The sequence below is a fragment of the Amphibalanus amphitrite genome, unplaced genomic scaffold (assembly GCF_019059575.1).
Source record: "Amphibalanus amphitrite isolate SeventyFive unplaced genomic scaffold, NRLGWU_Aamphi_draft 001166F_arrow, whole genome shotgun sequence".
NCBI classification, from domain to species: domain Eukaryota; kingdom Metazoa; phylum Arthropoda; class Thecostraca; order Balanomorpha; family Balanidae; genus Amphibalanus; species Amphibalanus amphitrite.
The window spans coordinates 120533-136048 of NW_024882660.1; the positions used below are offsets into that span (position 1 = coordinate 120533).

At 49.9% G+C, this 15516-nt stretch overlaps 1 long non-coding RNA gene across 1 annotated transcript in view; it reads left to right on the top strand.

Moving 5' to 3' along the window:
- Positions 1 to 1566: 1566 nt before the first annotated feature.
- LOC122370767 overlaps positions 1567 to 15516 on the top strand; it is a 37291-nt gene continuing 23341 nt past the window's right edge. Inside the window, exon 1 of the long non-coding RNA XR_006254606.1 lies at positions 1567 to 1818. This is a non-coding gene — a long non-coding RNA (uncharacterized LOC122370767). The remainder of the gene's footprint in view (positions 1819 to 15516) is intronic.

The following is a 15516-nucleotide window of genomic DNA, read 5'->3' on the forward strand; positions in this document are numbered from 1 at the left end:
TGAAGGGGCATGCTGGTAATGGAACGGCCCTACTCGGCACGCGGTTGGCAGTTGCCTATGTGGATGACGGCCGTGTATCCACCAGTCTTGAACGGGGTTATGGCCAGCTCCTATCAAAGATAAAAAGGGTCGATCCTGAGGACGAAACGGCGGATCGTTCGGGCGTGTTCAATTCCTCGCTCGGTGCCATTCCGCCCTATTACTCCGAGGTCTGTTAGAGGTTGTCCCTCGGGACCGCTGTGCGGCGGGACGCACCAGCTGGCGCTCTAGCCTCGGTCCCATATCATACCCATATCATATCAGTACATGGCCCTTCATGGTTCTATAAAATCGATAAACGATAGGGCCTAATCCAACAACAAAGCCTGGGCAACCATGTAGCCAAGCTCTCACTCAGTAGAATGTAGCGAGTGCAGCGCCATCTTCGATCGCAGAGGGCGCCATGGAGCACCGATCGTGTGGGTGAGATCACTGTGGGTGAGATGACCCGTTTGTCTTCGAAGACAAGTCGTCATGATCGGTGCTCGCTGTTAAACTGAGTTTTAGCGGTGTCAGATAGCTTTTCACTAGTTTGTGCCGTCGGACAAGTCCCTGAAGTCCCAGTCTAATCACCCTCGCATTTTTAGGGTGAGGATTGAAGAAGTAGGTACCTATGTCGCTTAGAAAGGGCATGGGCTAGGTTTGGCAGATGTTTTCTGTGAGTTTTGGTTATTGGCTTTGCAAGTTGTATCAATATCGTTGGATTTCCCACAACCCATAAAAGGAACTTCTAAGCAGTTTCACTCACTTTTTAGCATAATGGCTCGGTAAATATCTTAAGATTTGACCGTTTGCGTAGTTAAAACCATCCTCATCTCTTTGTTTTGTTTTGTTGGATTAGGCTCTTTCGGTCCGATAAGACCATTGCAGAGCTGAAAGGGTGATGGGAATTAGGGGAAGACATTGCTCTGGGCGGGCACCCTGGTGACCCGTCGGGGCTGAGCTGAGCCCATCCAGTGGACACAGGCCACCCAGCCTCCTGACGGCCACCGCACCCGGCTACAGGGCTGCTTCTGAGGTGGAGATACCTGCATGTGATAAAGCTGCCCGTCCAGCCCGGAACAGGGGACAGAGGCGTGGAGGAGAAGCATTTGACTGTTCTGAGGATCGAAATGACGGAACGGAGGACCCTCATCACAGCTACATTTATTAATTACCTATGCTTGCATCCCACATTTTCGTACTTACGTCTAACCACAAAGATGCCTCTGCGGCCTGCTGGCGCACGATTTCGTGCCAGTCTTGTTTTGTTTACGACTACCTTCCGACATGCAGAGAATTCCTCGGGTCGCGCCGGGTCAGGAGGGCGACTCCGGCCCGGGCAGGCGGCGCTCCGTTCTACTCTACACTCAGTGGGTGGAGTCACCCGACCGGGTAGTAGTTCCTCCATCCGCCACCAGGTGACAGGAGCGGCGATCAAGGCCGGCCGGCCGGCGCGGCGGTGGGCCACGCGCCCGGCACCTCGGCGGCCGGCGCGGCGGACGTGCGTGCTGTGGGAGAGGGCGGAGTGGTAAGCAGAGCGCCGGAGGCAGAGGTGCGGGAGGTGTCAGCCGGCGCACTGCCGGGTGTGAGGTCGGGCCGGCAGTGGCAGTGCAGGTGACACAACGTGAACGCTCTGCGGTTGGTGGGAGAAAACGCTGGAGTGCTTTGACGGGGATAGTTCTTGTTGGATTTAGCCGCATGGTCTCGTGGCCCAGAGCACGTTGAGGGATCCTTGTCGTGGAGCACTGGTAACGTGACCGTTTCTTCCGCGTGGATATTGGAAGCGACTCTCAGCAGGTAAGTGGCTTGGTGACCTTTGGCTCGTACCTTGACCTATGCATTGTGGACGCAGCCGCATGTATGCTATTTATTTGTTTTTTACTGGCGGTAAATTTAGAACAGCGCACTATTAACGTAAATTCCTTTTATTTATGGCTATATCGATATGATCACCGCCCCAATGTCCAATGCCCATTACCCATTTCTTTCATTGTTCGATATTTCTACGCTGAACCCGTACTCGGTTATCCCGAAAAGTAGGTAAAACGGTGTGAATTTTAACTAATTTTGTGTGGCGATCACTCATTCTTCTGACTTGCTGGCACCAAAAGGTACCTAACCAAAGTTTCAACTTACAACCTGCAAGTTGCAACTAAATCCTGCTTTTTATCCGGTGCAGGCATACCGATCGATACAGCAAGTTATATCTGTAACATCCATAACTGCAAAAAGTGATGTATACCTAGTCAATTAGCGCGTGCCGCAGAATGTCCTTCAAATCAGGGGCGTCGCCGACGGGGGGGTCGGGGGGGTCGCGACCCCCCCACTCGTCAGAACCGGGGGGGTCGACCCCCCCCCACTTTTGGCGATGCTGAGTATGCTTTTTTTAGCTATCATGTCAGGGAAGTTGGCGTCAGCAACATCAACAAATACAACGTCAGATTCAGAATCGCTTCAAGAGCTCCCTAGTCCCTATTGCTTATAAGTCAATAAGCTGTGGGCTAGAACATCAGCATGCCGATATTATTTTAGTCCCTTTTTATCCCTCAAATGAGCGAGCGCGTCAAAACTGACCCAAGCGTTCGTCTGATTGTCAAAATAATGGTTGCAGTCGATTCGTCGGATGACGTATCAGTAACTACGAGGTACCTACCTGGCTAGCCTCAGCCCTGCTACCCTCGGACCTGCCTGCATAGGGGAAATGGGGTCAGATGGTGGATCCCTCTGGGGCTTTCCTTATAAGACGCGCAAAAAGGAGTATATTGCAACGGAACTTCCAGTGACCTCGAGTTAATGAATTTTACACCTATTCTAAAAAATTGGCCCTGATTCGAATATAGATGACCTTGGTTAACTTTTTTGAGTTTTATTTGCTTCCACTTTCAAGTGTGGTTTTTGGGGCTGATTTCGAGTTTAGCGCCCGTTTGAACCGTTTCAAGTAGTTTTGATAAATGATGGTTATGTAACATGTTACGAAGCTATCGTTGGTGGTTGTCAGTCACCCACTCTAGATGGCCAGCAGGAAGCCTGCTGGTCGACCTGACCTGACCCGACCCGATCTACCCAAAATGCATGGAGTCATCATCTTTGTTCAAGACTAACATCGAACTCGTACTCGGGACCCCGATAACAGCTACGGCTCACTAAGTTCTAGCAGGCGGCCAGATTTTTCCTACTTTTGGGCGTTGACCTAAGATGACCCGACCAAGACCTTGAAATTGGGCATCATCGGCTTTCTCTCATCACGGGCAGCATTTTCGCTCTTCCGCGAAACTCTACCTCGATCAGGGGCCGAAAGCATGCCTTATGCGTTACGTTGGTAAACGTTTTACCTTAGCGACCCGCAAAATACGAATAAGAGCTACAGCAACACAGAAAGCGTATTCGATAGCTTTTTAAAGCTCTTTCGCCAACTTCGCCTCAGATATGACTTCGGGTCTATGGCTTCAGGCTTGTGTACCATAGAGACCAAACAGCTAAGCGGACGGATTTTGCCGAAACATTTGTTCTGTAACAACCTATGATTCAGTGAATGTGTATGATATTCATGTTATCACCATCGTTTTTGTTTCGTCGAAACACGTCGCATGGCTTACAATTTGAACTTAAAAACTTGAATAGAAAACTTGACATCAGGTAAAGGTCATGACCTGACCGGAAAAGAACCTGCTGCATATGGATCGATCTGTGTTACTAAGCTGAACACACTCCAGGTGCTGTCATCGCTCTACAACGTCTCCATCAAAAGTTGTCGAAAATGTGTTTAGAGACCTTTGATGACCTAATGACTGACCATTTCAGTCACCACTGGTCATTAGCTGCACCTTATCTCTAAAATGAACAAGGTGTCATGGCTACAAAAGTATCTAGCGTTTTTAGCATATTCTTTCAAAGCAGAGGGCATCGTGCTTTTTCCCATATCCTATCATGATTGGTGAGGTCACACACCTATTTGACCTGACTTCGCTTCTCAGATGTAAAATCCCAGATTCATGAACTATTGGCACTTATAATCCCATTCATTACACCAAATTTCAGACTTATAGGAGTCAGGAGATAATCTATAGGAATGACAAGATTGCGGTTTTAAGAGGCATTAAAACTGAACTTGACATGACATTGTTACCTGACCTCGGGTGACCTCTGCTTGATTTTTATGCACGATGCAAATTTGATGTACAATACGATATACCGCTGCTTTCGCGGCGCTGCGCGCCGAGGTTTTTCTCCGGGCACACGAAAAACCGGGAGTGTGACTAAAAACACCCCTACCCGTCAAGACGAAGACCGGAAACCCGACCCCCCCCACTCAAAAATCCGTGGCGACGCCCCTGCTTCAAATGTTGCATCCTATACATGCTAGAGAGGTAAAGGGAGTAGTAAAGTAATCTTGGGTAAAGGTATGGAAGACACTTCATTTCTGCTGTCTCCACCAGCAAGCAATTTTAATGACGGCGAAGTCCTTTCCGCTTCAAGGCTCACGGCACGTCTGATTAAGAGATTGTTCCAAAGATTCAGACGATTACCTCCTATAAAAATCGATAAGATGATATCTCCCAGTTATATCATTTATTCATTTCCTTCTCACACGAGCAGATCGCGAATAGCCGGCATGAGCAGCCCATGAGATGTATTATACATATAGTCATTATCCAGTGAAAACTTCAATTGAGCACTGTGCGTTTGTTTTCACCTGACTTAATTTCCATCTTTCATGATGGACAACTTGTCATCCACTTGTTAACACGCTGCTGCGATTTGTCATGTGGACGTTTTACAAACGGTTCGTAATTTCTCTGTCAATACGAAGAACAGGTTTTCCACGCTATTTTATTTCGCTGAAAAGCCGACGGCCCTATAAACAAGCATAGCCAGCATGGTAACTGTTCTGCAGTGCGTGGTTCCACAGTCTACCCTCGGATCGCGGATATTCGAAGAGCATGACCATCTGACATGGGGAGCACAATAAGATTACTTCCGCCATCGGTCAGCGGCTGGCAGTTGTTTTTCGGCAGCGGCCAGTCATATATGGAGCGGCCGCGGAGATTTCTCCCTCCGAACGAGGCGGGAGACAGACGAGGAGGCAGCGGGGGAGAAGCAGTGCGTGCCTCACAGGCACCTGCCTCATTAGCATACGCGCCGGCGCTGCCGTGCGCCCACACGTCATGTCTCAGACATTCGTGACTCAGTAATGCTAGGGCGACCATTTCCGTCTGGTACTGCGAACAGGAAATGGAAAACTATCTGAATCGGCTATCGTTGTCTCCGTTGTCTCATTTGCACCGGGTCTAGTTCATAAATCGGGAGAGAGGTCTTAAATACGCCACCTTAAACTCGACACATGGTGAATTCCAGTTGTCAAATTTGATTGAATGCGACTTGTGGTGTGATTATGATAACGAAGGGCTCGCTACAGTTGCTAATTATGACGGCGATACAGCGATATCATAAATCATCCGGCGCCTGGGATTCTTTCCTGCCAGGTTCGCCAGCTAAAGTCGAATGCAGACTTACGGATTCAACTTCTAAACTGAACACACTCATTTCACAAGCTGAAACTACAATTGGCACGTCAAGCATATTGAGTACTTGCTATAGCTGATTGGTTTTCTACCGTTGAAACAGGGCATATTTTAAGGCACTTACTGCGTCCCATACCCCTCGCCTTGGGACGTAGCCCCTGCTGATTTGACCCACTGCGTCCCTGCCCTGTGCCCTGTCCGGTTCCCTGACTTGTGCCCTGCTGCGTGCCTTGACCTGTACCCTTCCCTCTAAAATGTCCTGTGCCATGCCCTGTAACCTGCCGTGCCCTACTTTCTGCCCTCCTCAGTGCCCTATTCCGTTCCTTGCCCTGTGCCCTTAGTCGTAGCACGTGCCCTCTGCTCAACTTTGGGACGCAGTAAAAATTTGTTAAAATATGCCCTGCGTTAAAACCAATAAGGGCATAAGTTAACCTCATAAGCCGAAATGTGTTTTTATTCAATGGATATTCAGCAGTGGCAAGCACATTCGAATACCATAGACATCATGCCTGAAATCTTAGGTACCATTTTAGGGAGCACTGTGATTACCAGATTGTTCCGCCGTGTGGACCCTCCACCCATTTCGAGTTTCCAACTCGATTTGGTAGATAATTATACTCAGATCGGTAGATACACCGTGCGGCACCGAGCCCCGGTGAGGCTCGCCCAGAAAATCAGTAGAGTGTTCCTGGAATGGCATGCTACCGCCCCGATAACAACTCGAAGGTCGCTACCGAGATATGCGCCGGTCTCTGCAGTGGAACGAGCGGCTCGGCTATACCGTTATTTTAATGAAGGCAGGCCTAATACCGTGCAGGTAACACATTTTTACCGCCAGTACATTTTTTGTGCTTCTTTTGTGATTTCATGTCGGATACTCTCGTGAGACCGTTCCTACCGGCATTGGAATCTGAGTCTCGTCCGTGACTTTGGCAGCTAAGGTGACGGTCATCTCGATGACTTGACACTAGGAAAGTCTGTTTCAGCGTAAGCTTCAAGCGATCATCTAGCCGTTCACCTAGTCCGAGACACGACGATGGTGTTAAATGAATTGGTGGACATGAGTGCGTCCTGATGATAAATTGACGCTCCATGTTGCTGAATTGAACTCCTTCAGTTCCTTGATATTTTAGACCATGTCATAGCCTTGGGTCGAGAGAATAACGTGGAAATATTGAGCTGGTAACTGGTAAGACCCTCGCATGTGTGCGGCGTTTACCAGCTTCTAATGTGTAGGGGGGGGGGGGTCGGTTGGACCCCCCTTGCCGTTTGGCCCCTGATCGAGCTAGAGCTTCGCGGAAAAAAACGAGCGTGTTGCCCGTGACGAGAGGAAGCCGATGATACCCAATTTTAAGGTCCTAGGTCATTGGTTGACCTTCCAGGTCAGGTCAATGACCCAAAGTCGGGAAAATCGGGACCTGTTAGAAAGTCGTAAAGTGTGGCTGCTAAGGGGTTTTTCGGGGTGCTGATCACGAATATCGTGTTAGTTTTGATCACAGATGATGTCTTGAAGCATTTAGACCAGGTCGGGTCAGGTCAGGTCAGGTCAACCAGTAGGCGTCGTGACGGGTATTCGTAGTACGTGTCAACCGCCTCTGACAGCTTCGTAACATGTTACGAAGTCACCAAAACTACTTCGTAAATGTTCAAATGGTTGCTAAATTCGAATTCAGCTCCAAAAACTAGCCTAGAAACATGTAAAACTCGAAAAAGTGACCCGAGGTCACCAAAGGTCAATGACCTGACCTGACCTTCAGGTGACCTTGACACACACGGGAGTAACATCAAATCACATGTTTGAACGTTTGAAACCACGAAAAGCTTGCAAACACGCGGCTAGTGCGAGCCGACATACGCGAAATCGCGATTCCGGCCAAACATGGTCTCGGAAAAGAGGTCACAGGTCAAAGGTCATTTGGGTCAGGGTCATGAAATTTTCAGGGTAGGTGTAAAATTGATCAATGCGAGGGTACTGAAAGTTTCGTCGCGATCGGCCGCTTTTTACGCGAGTTATTCGCGAAAAACCATGGGGGGGTCCATCCGACCCCCCCCCCCTACACATGCGAGGGTTAAGACTCATTGGTAAGACTCACTGGTAAGACTCATTGGTGCACTCCAAAGGATGACACAATTCCGTTGAGGCAGGCGTGCTGTCTTAGGAGACCGAGAGACCACCCAACCGCTCAGACGATTACGCTGGAGGCCGGAGGGACATGCTCAATATTGGAACTAACTACCCTTCCGGTTTCCCAGCTGTCTGGGTGGAGTGACCGTTACCCCGAAACAGGAGAATGAAGTGAAACATAGAAAGGCAAGTGCTGAGGATAAAAGGGCCGATGAAGATAAATATGGATGAGCACAAGCCTAGGAGGCTGGTACGAGTCAGTGCACTGCTTTGCTCGTGCCACTAATTTCTATCATAATATTGTCCGTACCCCTGGAGGAACCGAAAACGAAGATAATGGCCAGTTCGCCGTTTCGAGAGTTCTCAAATTAACATTATTTGTTTGTTTGTTTGTTTGTTTGTTTGTTTGTTTGTTTGTTTTGTTGGGTAAGGCTTTTTCCGTGGAACGACACCATTTCAAAGTAGGAAGGAAGATAGGAATTAAGGGAGACATTGGCCTGGGCGGCCACACTGATGACTCGCCGGGGTTGAGCCCATCACTTGGACAGGTCACTCAGCCCCCTGACGGTCACCGCACCCGGCCCGGCTATCTGCTCCCAGGGCATAGGCGTAGGAACAGGGGGGCCGGGGGGCCATGCCCCCCCCCACTTTCGGAGGTGGGGGGCCGGCAATGTTAACGCCCCCCCCCCCCCACTTTTTGCTGACTTAAGTGTCTGTCTGTACCTACCTACCACCCGGTAACTTGACAACTATTCAGCTTGCCCTTTAATGAAGATTCCCTTTTGTTTCTACAGCATTATTGACCGCAATTTCCTTCACTCAATGAAGGAAACCATATCAGAGACAAGACTGTGGGTCCTTATGACAACATTTTGTTGAATACGAGGCGCGGGATAGCGAGCACTGAAAAAGTATAAGACAATACTAGCACGGTGCAGGAGAATGCGTATATGTACATACAAACGACCAACGCTTGAACGGATCTGCTTGGGGTCGGCATAGTTCGTCAAAGGCGTACTAGCTGGGGACCAGGGTGACCGTGCCCCCGCCTCGGCTCAAACAGGCTGGGGGCCACCAATGTCTGTATCTGCCACTCCCCCTTCCACTTTCAGTGCAGTGGCGGTCGCAGAGGGGGGATCGGGGCCATGCCCTTCCCCCTCCAAAGGCTAACCAGGGGGCCATCATATCATTTGCCCCCCCCCCCCCAAACAACCAATGAGCCCCCATGGGCGTATGGGGCTCTGGCCCTCATTCGATTGTCACGAGGCTCAAGAATCCCACGCTAGCTATTAACAGCTCCCAAACCAGTCTTTGAGGGTCCTACACTGATCTCGGAGGGCCCTTCAGTGGCGGTCAAGCGCCCACATTGACCGCTGAGAACCCACATTGACCTCACTTGAGGGCCCCCAAACCGGCCTCAAGGGCCCCGCCGGCGTCTGAGGGCCTCACACCGGCCTCTGGTGGCCTCATTTCTGTCTCTGGGGTCCCAAGACTAACCTTTAGGTGCCTCTGAGGGTCCCGCACTGAAGTCTGAAGACCCGATGCCGGCCTCTAAGGGTTCGCATCGGCCTCTGAGGGTCCATCTTGGCCTTAGGGGTCCGACGCCGGCCCATGCCGGTCTTTTAGGGCCCCACACTGACCTCTAAGGGCCCATGCTGGTCTGTAAGGACCCACATTAGCCTATGAGGGCCTTGCACGGGATTCTGAAGACCTGATGCCGGCCTCTGAGGCTCATCTTGGTTTTGAGGGTCTTCTGCTGGTCTCTGGGGTCCAACACCGGCCCATGCCGGTATTTAATGGTCCCACATTGACCTCTGAGGGCCCTCCGCTGGTCTCTAGGTTCCAGGTCCCGTCCATGCCGGTCTGTTACGGCCCCACACTGACCTCTAAGGGCCCATGCTGGCCTGTAAGGACCCGCATTGGCCTCTGAGGGCCTTGCACTGGATTCTGAAGACCCGATGTTGGCCTCTGAGGCCCATCTTGGTTTTTGAGGGCCTTCTGCTGACCTCTGGGGTCCAACACCGGCCCATGCCGGCATTTTAGGGTCCCACACTGACCTCTGAGGGCCCATGCTGGCCTGTAAGGACCCACATTAGCCTCTGATGGCCCAAGTCGGCATCTAAAGGTCTCATCCTGCCCTTTGCAGGCCCTGTACTGGTCTCTGAGGGCCCCTCGCCGGCCGATTGGGGGGGGGGGGCGGGTGACGCCCCTCCATAGTTTTTTTTTTGCGATAGCTCCGAACACTCCGGCGATAGAGAGCTGAAGCGTTGCATACCTGACCTTTGAATCAAGCCGGATCTTTTAACACCAACCGCATTTTCGGGTCAGATCAGGTCACTGACCCATGAGGTCTTAAGTGAACCTCTGCACGGGCTTCAGCTGTCGCAACTTCGCAACGCCCTCACTGCCAGAGGAGATTTCACAGGGAAATGAACCTTGGAGGACCTAGTTTCCATTAGGAGTCTCACAACTTGTACGTCTCGGATTTTTTCCTAAAGGTCATATGAGGTCAGGTCATTTTCGTGACGTCACCATTAGGTGATGTCAATGGGGATAAACTGAAAACTTTTTCTGGCGCCGGAAACGATCTCCAACTATCTCAAGCACACCGAATCGTGATTTCATGCACTCCTTGAAAGGTTCGATACGTCACTTTTGCAATGTTGACCTTGCGCGACGTCATTTATGAAGTTATAAGGGTCATATTAGTTTGTCGTCAATAACTACCGATCAAATTGAGCTAGCGAGTCGGGAAAGCCATCAATGGACTCAGGAAGACCTGCCGAATCGAATGATATGCGACATGACCTCCTTCGACCAATTTCGTGATCTGGGGGCGCTGACCTGACCGTGACCCGAGGTCAACACCCTCAGTTTACCTCACCCAAACAAAAAGTATATATCATTCGACGCGCCTGAGAGAGGCGAACACGATGCTGGCAAAATCGCGGCTCTGCGGCCGTTTTTCGAAGTTATTCACCAAAAACGGAACCGTGCCTTGAGGCACTTGACCTGACCTCAGAGGTCACCGGTTGACCTAGGACCTTAAAATCGAGTATCGATCTCTGCGTCTCGTAACGGCGCACACGCTCGTTTTTCCGCGACGCGCTAGCTCCACCAGGGGCGAAACGGCGGGGGGGTCGTACCCGCCCCCCGCCCTCTCGGCCGGCGCGTATGTAGAAAACCTATAGGTCCGGGCCGTCGAGGGCTAAATTGGCCTCTGAGGGCCCAGACCGACCTCTAAAAGCCCCACACAGGCCTCTGATAGTCAATCAGCCCAGTTGCAGTGGTCGCTGATATAAAACCTCTAAAAACGTTATAGGTGGCTGAGCTTAGCTGGGCCGTTCATGCTGATTTTTATAGGTATATTCATATTGAAAAGTCTCGCTTTGCACGTTTCACGCTTGCTCGTAATGAAAAAGTTGCTGGATGCCTCTGGAATTTGCATGGGTGCCAACGGCTTCGGAGGACAGGGGAACGCGTCCATCAGTTTGAGTTTATGGACGGGAGTCTCCCTGAAATTTTAACCAATTTTGTTTTTGTTTTTGTCTCGATTTTTTTATCTCTGAGCATGTTTGGGAAAACAAAGTGGCCGAAATCCGAGGAGAAATTGGATCTTGGGGGTAGGTTAGGTTTTGGACCTCTGGGACCCTGCCCCTCCCCCCCCCCCCCCACTTTCGAAAACGTTCCTACGCCTATGTCCCAGGGGAAGTGCCCGTCCAGCCCGGAACAGGGAGTGGATGGGGGAGGAATTGACTATCCTGAGGATGGAAAGGACGGAACAGTGGATTTAATCTTACCTTACCGGCAAAGGAAACAGATCGGAGTCTACCTAACCATCACGTGACTCTAGCGGCAGTTGTCTGAACTATCGCTTCATCCTGTCCCTGGTAGGTGACGAGTGAGTGTGGCCCTCCGTAGTCCGTTCATATTTGTGAGAACCTAGGTACTGGCTAGACACTGGTAGCCCTCAAACTCAAGGGGTCGCAGGCACCCCTCTTTTTAAGACCCTTTTTAATGTGATAGGTACCTGTGGGATTGCATGAGGAGAAATGGAACATCAATGTCCGGTTGACGGTTGTCCTTTGAGGCACTCTCGCTCTCCCCACCCCATTCAGCTCGCCTGGTTTAGCTTTTGGCAGTTTAGTTGATCTTGTTATCGAGTTTATCACACTCATCCTATGCAGCAATCGAATTTAGTTCAGGCTTCTCAGGTTTATTCATGCGCTCCGCAGTAACTTAAACCTCGCCGGCACCAAACCAAACAGTAACTCAAACCTCGCATGCAATCCCCCCTAAGGTTTTTCGCGAATAACTCGCGTAAAAAGCGGCCGATCGCGACGAAACTTTCCGTACCCTCGCATTAATCAATTTTACACCTACCCTGAAAATTTCATGACCCTGACCCCAATGACCTTTGACCTGTGACCTCTTTTCTGTGACCATGTTTGGCCGAAATCGCGGTTCGGCGCATGTCGGCTCGCATTAGCCGCGCGTTTGCAAGCTTTTCGTGGTTTCAAACGTTCAAACATGTGATTTGATGTTGCTCCCATGCATTAGGGTGGGTGTCAAGGTCACCTGAAGGTCAGGTCAGGTCATTGACCTTTGGTGACCTCGGGTGACCTCGGTTCACTTTTTCGAGTTTTACATGTTTCTAGGCTAGTTTTTGGAGCTGAATTCGATTTTAGCAACCATTTGAACATTTACGAAGTAGTTTTGGTGCCTTCGTAACATGTTACGAAGCTGTCCGAGGCGGTTGGCACGTATTACGAATACCCGTCACAACCCCTACCGGTTGACCTGACCTGACCTGACCCGACCTGGTCTAAATGCTTAAAGACATCATCTCTGATCAAAACTAACACGATATTCGTGATCAGCACCCCGGAAAACCACATAGCAGCCACACTTTACGACTTTCTAACAGGTCCCGATTTTCCCGGTTTTCGGGTCATTGACCTGACCTGGAAGGTCACCCGATGACCTAGGACCTTAAAATTGGGTATCATCGGCTTCCTCTCGTAACGGGCAACACGCTCGTTTTTTCCGCGAAGCTCTAGCTCGATCAGGGGCCAAACGCGAGGGGGGTCGTACCAACCCCCCCCCCCCCTTGTGCCGTCGAAGGACTCAAAATGGCCTGTGCCGGCGAGGGTTAAATGAAATAGTACCTACACTTTCCCTAAATTCGTTTTTTTTCAATTGATTTTTTATTTTTATGCTCAAAATTCAAAATAATCAGCAAAGTAAAGAAAACCTTTTGATAATAATATAATTTCTTATATTTTAATATAGTGAGGCTGAGGTGGCTGCATTCTGGGCATTTCTTCATTATGATACCACTTTCAGCTGTTTAACCCTCGCCGGACCTAGTGGTTTTCTACATACGCGCCGGCCGAGGGGGGGGGGGCGGGTACGACCCCCCCTCGCCGTTTCGCCCCTGGTGGAGCTAGCGCGTCGCGAAAAAAAAAAAACGAGCGTGTGCGCTGTTACGAGACGCAGAGATTGGTACCCGATTTTAAGGTCCTAGGTCAACCGGTGACCTCTGAGGTCAGGTCAAGTGCCCCAAGGTACGGTTCAGTTTTTGGTGAATAACTTCGCAAAAAAACGGCCGCAGAGCGCCGAATTTGGCAGCATCGTGTTCGTCTTGCTCAGGCGCGTCGAATGATATACTTTTTGTCCGGGTCAGGTCAACTTGGGGTGTTGACCTCAGGTCAAGGTCAGGTCAGCACCCCCAGGTCACGAAGTTGGTCGAAAGAGGTCATGTCGCATATCATTCGATTTGGCAGGTCTTCCTGAGTCCATTGTTGGCTTTCCCGACTCGCTAGCTCAATTTGATCAAGAGTTATTGACGAAAAACTAATATGACGTTGATGACGTCATAAATGACGTCACGCAAGGTCAACATTGCAAAAGTAACGCATCTAACCTTGCAAGGAGTGCATCAAATCACGATTCTGTGTGCTTGAGATAGTTGGAGATCGTTCCCGGCGCCAGAATAGCAGTTTTCATTTTTCCCCATTGACTTATAATGGTGAGGTCACGAAAATGACCTGACCTCATATGACCTTTAGGAAAAATCCGAGATATACAAGTTGTGGGACTCATAATGGATACTAGATCCTGCAAGTTTCATTTCCCTGTGACATCTCCTCTGGCAGTGAGGGCGTTGCGAAGTTGCGACATCTGAAGACCGTGCAGAGGTTCACTTATGACGTCATAGGTCAGTGACCTGACCTGACACAAAAATGCGGTTGGTGTCAAAAGATGCGGCTTGGATCAAAGGTCAGGTATGCCAAGTTTCAGCTCTCTATCGCCAGCGTGTTCGGAGCTATCGCGAAAAAAACCCTATGGGGGGCGGCACCCGCCCCCCCCCCCCTCGGCCGGCGAGGGTTAAAACACTCGTTTCGGAACGAGAAATGGAATATCTTTGTCTAGGGTGATCGTTGGGCCGTAAAAGCTTCTGATTTGTGCTGGTCTCAGATCAAGATACAACACGGCTATTCCAGTTCAAAACCCCATGTTAAAAGTGAACTATTTCTTATAAAAGATCTAGTCAACACGTAAATGCTAAAATGAATGTTAAAGGGATAGAAAATGAAGAAAAACCAGGAGATAAAGTGTCGCGTCTGGCTTTTCATTGTGTAAGCAGAGCACCGCGTTGCAGAAGTTGTGACATCTCGTCAGATGTGTCCAAGATGCTGTGACTCTGAGGGAAGAGTCATCTTACCATTGGTAATGCAGAAATAGGGAAATTCGAGTATAAACGCACTCTCGGCAACACTGCACGTTTCATGCTCGGACACTGCGCCACTAGAGTGACGCATCGTACGAAGCGAGTCGGACATGGAGACAACAATAGTCCTATAGGCAACGTGATATATTACCAGTAAAACGCCTTTTGGGCGACCAACGGAGCGAGCGAGAGGATGGGCCTTGCACGTGTGAAATTGCGAGGGGGTACCTCCAACTAACTTGTGCACTGCACCCTACTAACCGGTCTTTAGCGATGTACCAAATTTCAGCGCAATCGGCCCAGCCGTTCTCGAGATCTGGAAGCGGCACACTGCACGTGCGCACGTGCAAGCGGGGTCCAAACTGACTTTTGCACGGCACCCTACTAACTGGTCCCCAACCGTGTACTAAATTTGAGCGCAATCGGCCCAGCCGTTCTCGAGATCTGGGAGCGCCCCCTGCACGTGCGCACGTGCTGTAGCACCCCAACCTTAACACATGCAGATGAATTATCTGATGGAGACCTAACTGTGTACCGAGTTTCAATTCAATCGGCCCAACCGTTGTGCCGTTATTGCGGTTGCAATTTTGGGGGTTCTTAAAAAATGTCCAACTTTACCACGCGCCACGTGCGGTGGTTGGCAAGAACGCATGGTGGCCATCACACCACAGAACTTTTACGTCCAAGTGACATTCAGTAAAGAAGACCGCTTGTCAATCGGATGTCCCGTTCCTAAGATATTAGCTTTTGAAGAGCGTCCCCACGGCCGGCCTGCGACCTCATGAACAATCATTTATTGGACGGAAAATAAAACCAAAACCATAACCACCTTTGATAGATTGTCTGGCCACCAAATTTCCTTCCTCTCTTGTATGAACTGTTATAATGTAGGGGTATTGTGTTCGTTGATACCTATAGAATAAACATTGATTTCCCGGAATTGGTAGTCTTCCTCTCAATTTTTTCCTAGCAACTACCGGGCTCATTCTCTGGTTTGCCAGCTTCGTCACCATGTTCGCGTCTGGGAGCACTGATAGGGATCTCTTGCAGAGAATGAATGAATGAATGAATGAATGAATGAATGAATGAATGAATGAATGAATGAATGAATGAAT